The sequence below is a fragment of the Sceloporus undulatus genome, chromosome 4, assembly GCF_019175285.1.
Source record: "Sceloporus undulatus isolate JIND9_A2432 ecotype Alabama chromosome 4, SceUnd_v1.1, whole genome shotgun sequence".
NCBI lineage: Eukaryota > Metazoa > Chordata > Lepidosauria > Squamata > Phrynosomatidae > Sceloporus > Sceloporus undulatus.
The window spans coordinates 72,893,174-72,900,195 of record NC_056525.1 but is presented as its reverse complement, the minus strand read 5'-3'; positions in this window follow the sequence as shown (position 1 = coordinate 72,900,195).

Genomic DNA, 7,022 nt, shown 5'->3' with positions numbered 1-7,022 from the left:
CCGTGAATGTGGAAAAACCACAAATAACAAAAACATTATGCTTTTACCTTAGATAACACCTCTCTAGGAATCTCTAGGTCCTCCCATGCAACTTTGTGGTCAACATCTGACAGGCATTGGCCACAGAATTGCACTGGAAGAGCTAAACATGCCTACTGGAGTGTTCTCTCCAGGAATCTCTAGGTCCTTCAATGCAACTTTTGGTTAAAGTTGACCACAGAGTTGCACTGGAAGACGTAGATATTCATATAGAGAACATATTCATAAAATCCACGAATAAGCAAATCTGCAAAAGTCAAAGCCGCAAATGTGGAGGGATGAGTGTGGTGACAATTTTGGTATGGGGAGAAATTGGCAAAGAATGGGCTCTAAAGAGAACCTGCCACTAGACATCCTGTTCTATACATATTTATTTATATCCTGCCTTTCCCCTCAATTTGGAGTCTCAAGGTGGCTTACAACAGTTAAAACAAATATATCTGAACAGTAACAGCATAAAAAAGTTAAACTGTGTGTCTCTGTTTGTGTATTACCGCATGCTTCAATACTGAAAATTCTGTGGTATATGGCAAGGTGGCAACTAACTTCATAGCACATAGTTTATGTCTTTTTGCTCACTGACCAGCATGAGTTTGCTACCCATAAGCAATTTCATTTCATTTACTGTCAAGCTGGCCTGCACTATGGCCCAATTTCACTAGCCTGAGAAGCATTTTTACAGGGCAGCATCCAATCTACTTGGCAATGTGTTGCCAAGGAGCAGTGCCACTCTATGGTGCGGCTGTTTGGTGAAAGGACTCTGCTGATTTATCCTTCACTGGGCATCTTGTCAGGTGTGGCAAGTACGTGACATTATCACAGTAAAAAAACCCTAGCATTCTAAAAGATGCCTTTCTCTAGCTTGCTTTCACTAGTTAAATTTATTTTTATTTAACCAGTTAGGAAGTAACAGAGTATCATTCGTTCCTCCTGCCCCAGACTACAAGAAACTATTTTGGTTTCTTAGCAAATACCAAATACTGTATAGCAGCGGGGTAGGCAATCTTTTGAGCCGGGGGCCGGGTTGCTGTCCCTCAGACAACTGGGGGGCCAAAGCCAAAAAATAAAATTAAATAATTTTTTAAAACAATTAAATATATAAATAACCAGGACAAATGTAGGGCAATTTTTCAATGGAAGACACTTTAAAAAAAAAATGGAGGACACGCAAAAAAAAAAAAACCTGCTGATTTAAAAAATATTAATAAAATGCATGTTTCTGAGGCTTCTATAGACAATTGCCCCCCAAAGGCCCCAGCAATTGGTGGCAGGACCAGGCCGGGGGCCGGTCTCAAGGCCTTGCCAGGCCGCATCCGGCCCACGGGCCGCAGGTTGGCCTACCCCTGCTGTATAGTTTCCAACCCCACATTAATAACCCACAAATAACAGATTTTTCAGCAGAGAACTGTGTGGCTAAAAATATTTCAAACAGATCTGACAAAGTGACTCACAAAAGTTACATTCATGTCCTTAATCTGGAGCAAGAGCTATATTTTGCATTGCTTTTCTTTCAGTCTTTTTGGTCTTTAATTTCATTCCTTCTAGATTGTCTGTCCTTTAAAAAGAAGTTGAATTCTGACAAGGGCTTGGCAACAAGGTAGATCCCAGGGTCTCAGGAAATGATCATGCTAGATCCAAGAAAATAACAAGGATTGTGGTAGTTCAAATGAGTCCATTTGTTTTTAAACTCCTGGATCAACCCTAACCCGTTCTCTCAATCATGTATTGTGTCTGTAACTCTCAGAACAGCCTAAAACAGATGCGACATTGCAATTCCACAGACCATAGTGGCAAAGAAGTACAAAACTAACAACCTACCTTAAGAAATCGATTATCTCGTACTCAACAACCGGAGCGCTTGCTGATAAAGGTTAATGTTATAAATGGTAGATATGCTCTCCTGTAGAAAGAATTTCAGTAGGAAAAGATCAAAAAGAGACTGGAAGAATGTACAATTTTCCTTAAAAAAAAGTGGAACTTGGGGATAGAACTCGGGAAATGTAAAGGATAGAATAAAAGGCAGATAAATAATGTGCTTCATAATAACAGTGAATGTATATAAGCTAAAAAGCTGTTATAAGGATTGTGTTTAAATTTTGATGCATTTAATAAAAATTTTCTTGTTTATATACTCACCTTGATATAGCTAAACCCTATTCCCAGGAAGAACAACTTGGAAATGGTGGCAAAGTGAGAAGAATACAATGCTAAGGGAAAAACGAGAAACTAAGAGTACAAACCAAGGGACTATTATGTATTATAAAGGGGGTGTATACAATTTTGAGTTGTAATAGATATTGAAGTTATAATGGTTCCAGGATATATGGAATTTTTGTTTATTCTTAAAAGCTTTAAAGATTTCATAAGGATGGATTGGGAACAAACGTAACAAAAGATGAGCAACTAGGACTATTGTTTATAATACCAACAAGTTGACAAAGGGGAAGTGGGAGTGTTTTCTCTTTTAATATATTACTTTTCCAATACCTGAAATAGAAGGAAGTAGATATCTAAAGAAAGGGGTGCATGAAATTTGAAGATACGGAAGAAACACAAGAGAATTGGCTTATTTGAATTTTGTTATTTGTAATAGAGACTTGTGATTGGTGATTTGAAATTATGCGAGTTTTAAATTGAAAATTAATAAAGACGCAAATTTTAAAAAAACAATACAAAAAATAAATGCACTATAAATTTGGAGCTAAATGTGCGATACGTGTCGGATAGTCAGTAATCTAAGCTATCCTCATATCCCAGCCATGGCCCTAATGATATTGGTTTTATTACTCTGAAAGAATTTTGAAGACAACTGGATCTCAAATGGCAGTACTTTTTTCTTGCTAACAATTAAGTTAAAGTTATTTGCTGGACAAATTCGAGGTGCTCAAATAATTTTTGGGATGCATCATGTGCCCCCCCACGACCTTTTTAATCTTACTTGATAGGGCCGATTTTCTATTGCAGGTGACCTTTTGGGCGATGTGGCATATATGTCACTGAGGATGAATGGAAACTATTGACAAAGAACAGAGACTTATGACAAGGATGTGATAGAGGAGAATTACGAGAATGTTGCCTCTGTGGGTAAGGAAGCTGAATTCCATTGAAGACTAGGGCCCTTTCATTCTACATTAGCATAGCACTATTGATTTTCACTTGAGAAATATAGAATCATAAAATTGGGAATCAACAGACCATCGGTTTAACCCCATGCTATCAGGAATACACCGGTTTAAAGCACTCAAAGAAATTTAAGAATTTCAAGAAGGAGTACTTTAGAGATTAATGATTCTGAATGATGATGATATGATGATGATGATGATGAGACGGCACCCATTCTCAGAGGAGTAAATAATTCTACTGTTGAATAGCTCTTAGTGGCAGAGTTTCCGCCTAAGGTTTAGTGAACCTCGTTTTCCTGTGCCTTGCATCCAGTGGTTCTGTGTCCTTTGCTCTAAAGCATAGAGAAGCAGCTTGCTCCCATCCGCAAATTCTCTTCAAATCTATGACAGGTAATCATACCCCATTGAACTGCTCGAGGTCTCCAGGCGAAACAATTCCAAGCTCCCTAAACCACGGCCTCATTGGGCTTGATGGTTTATAGACCGTCACCATTTTCCCATGCTCTCCGTTTGGGGATAACCTCCAGCTTCTCAAAATCCTTTTGGAATTATGGGGACCAGAAGTGGACACAGTAATGCCCAAGTGAGGGCCTGGCCAAAAGCAGAATAGAGTTGCATATTACGTCCCTGATCTATAACATAGAAGCAAAGAGGGGAAACGGGAGTAGAAGGGCCACCAGTCAACCAACTGCCAGAAAACTATACTCGGACTGATGTAAGCCTAGGATCACAATGGGCCTTTGTTAGCTGTCTGACCGCACCAAATTGGAGTCCAGAGCCCAACCCCCCCCCCCCCGTGCTTTGCCTTTCCGAATGAAGTATGTGTAGAATTTATTAATCCTCACTTCTCACCAAATGGGCCTGGACAAAAGAGTGTTCCCTTTTATGCATCAGGAACTTTTGGGTATGTCCTCGGGTGATAAGAGAGATGAACGAAGGTGAAAAACGAAAAGCAGGAAGAGATGTTGTATGAAATGCTGAAACAGGGCAGAGGGCCAGAGGGAAGGTTGGGAGAAGGGAGGAAAAAGGGAAGGGATCAGCATCTGGAGCCAGGAGGTGGAGGCATGGAACCAAGGCAGGATGCCTGAGCTCTGTGCGACCGAAGGGACCCCCCTGGAAGGGCCAGGAGAAGGGCCTTGAGGGATTGGAGGCAGCTAAGAATCTGACAGAGTGAATTTTCCTGAAAACCACTCAAATCTTTGTATTCATAATATTTAGGGGTTCCATTTAGCAATTATGTGTAATGCTATGAAGGGAGGAAAGGGGGACACATGCCCAGAAGCACACAGAACTCCAAAAGCATTTCAATAGGTTTTTATGTTTTATTTAGGGAAATCAAAATAAGACACACACGTAATATTCACAACACATGCACAATAACGAGAACAGGCTGGAATGGTAAAGATATTCCAAGACTTCATAATGGTAATGCCGTACCTAGGCGATCGTGATTCCAATTGCGGAGTGTCGAAATTGGAAGAAAGTCAGAGCTCCTTGACAAGTGGGGTTGGCGAGTGCATTGAGGTGCTTAGCCATGTAAACCAACAGAATGTCGGTTAAGTTATACGGACGTCAAGAACACCAGTCGGGGCAGATATTTATACTGAATTGTTGCTAGGGGGCAGACTGAGTGTTCAAAGGTTATTACTCACTTTTAGAAATGTTGTCCCTGGGGGGAGAATGTCACGAACAAATTAAATGCATGGGTTGCTTGGTGCAAATAACTCGACAAAAAGGATTAGCCACATAGCCCTTTGAATCGCTTCTGGGTCTGGAATTCTGATCACGTTTCACAAACCAATATACAGCACAATCTGCAAGTGATGCTCCCAGATGCAACTCAAGAAAAGAACATAACAGAGCAGAGTAGGGAACAAAAATACCAGAATAGATAGGGCCAATAGCCCTGACCACTTTCACACTTAAAATAGTCAGCACAAACACATTTGAATTTCATCTAATCCTTGGAGGTTCTCTATTGTTATTTGCCAAAATTAATACAAATATTTGCAAGATCTCCTTCTCCAACGTCCATCAAATTCACCATCTGCTTGTACACAACACCTCCAATCCAATCCACACGTCCCGCATGTGAGCTTTGTATCTGTCGTGGTTGGAATCATCTCCTGGAGCCAAACATCACGAAGTGACCTCCTGCATTAGCTTGCATCATACCTTGGGCTCTGACTCGGCACTGTCTGGCAGTCTCACAAGATATGATGCCGCCGTTCAGATCAAAGTATATTTGCACATGTTTCATGGAATAGTTTTTCAACAGTCCTTTTACTTCTGCTTCACTGAGCCCTCAAGGCAGTCCCCATCCATCTCTTCTTGCTAGCTCCTAATTAGTAAGGATATAATCAGTCATGGATTAGGGGCATAAGCACAACGTTCTTGCTTGGGTTACCACAGCGACTATTTAATTTAATCTCAAATAGGGAGGGTTCCAAAGTGGCTAAATCTTGGGTAACACACTCTCTCTTAAGTCAGATTTTCATTCTTATGTGTCATTGTTCCTTCTTTACAGAAGAACTTTGAGTCATGAGAGAGCCCAGCAAGGAAAAAAAGTCATATAAATGCCAGCATTGTGGGAAATGCTGTCCTACCAGTCAGTCCTAGGTCAGCATCAAAGAAGTCACACGAGAGAAGCCATACAAATGCCATCATTGTTGGGAAAGTTTTTCTATAATTCGACACTAGTTAAACAGCAGAGGAGTGCCACGACAGGAGATAAGGCCATACGATGCCAGCATTGTGGAATGTTTTTTTTCTGACTTCAGCCAAGTGAAACACAAGAATGCCACACAGGAGAAAGGTCAACACAAATCCCAACAATGATATAACAAGAATCAAGAAGGATACAAAAATATCCTTTTTCAGTTCAGTGATAGGAGAAATGACCCTTGTGATTTTTTTGTGTTAGTTTGTCTGTCCATAGTCTGTTTTAAAGTTATATTTTATTAGTTGAGTTTTATTGCTAGGAGTATAAGATAATTCCTTGGTTAGAATTTGTCGGGGGATTGTGGTCCGTGGTATAGGCTAGTGATGGGGGCTGGATTTATACAGCTGGCTAAATAAGTTATGGGGATAGCTGTTGAATGTGGGGAATATTGGCTGGAAAATTGGGGTCTGGTATTGCGAGAAAGAAGGCGAGTTTCTGGGAATGTTAAAGGAGGGCTGGGTAACTGTGGGCATAGATTGTGGGAACTGGAGGTGGGGTAAGTAGTAAAGGGTGGAGTTTTGGGTTTGGTGTTTTTAAGGTATTGTTTGGTTGGATTGTGGCAGTTTCTGCTTAAATAACTGATTATGACTGTGTTTTTCATAAAGTTCTTGTTTCTTTCAACACACTGACGCTTCGATGCAAAAGTTCTGAATTGCATAAAACTGACACTTTCTTCTTTCCTCAGTCCGCGAGCTCCTTTTGCGCGGTAAGAACAACACCAACACCACACACACCTGAGATATATCCACACAGACCAGACAGAGCTATATTCACAATGCAGTGACTCACTTCCCCTGCTTTCCCTCCTAGTCCAGCTTCTTACCTGGGCGCCATTCCAGCCTCATCCAATCTCATCAAAGGAAGGAAGGAAGGGCAGGTCCTGAAACCCTCACACTCCTTCCTCCTGCAAAGGCGGCCAGCAGAATATCAGCAGCAAGGCCCTACAGTTCTTGGTGGATGACCGGGGGGCCTTTGGGTTCAGGTGGCGCATGCGCAGTCGCCGTATCTGAAGCCATGCGCCCTCACACTCTTTTCGGAGGGAGGGAAGTGGGAGGAGCCTCTTCGTTTGGAGGAAATGGCTGGAAATCTTCTTGGGAGGCTTGGTGGCTATAAAGAAGAAGGCAGCCCCATCTCTCCCG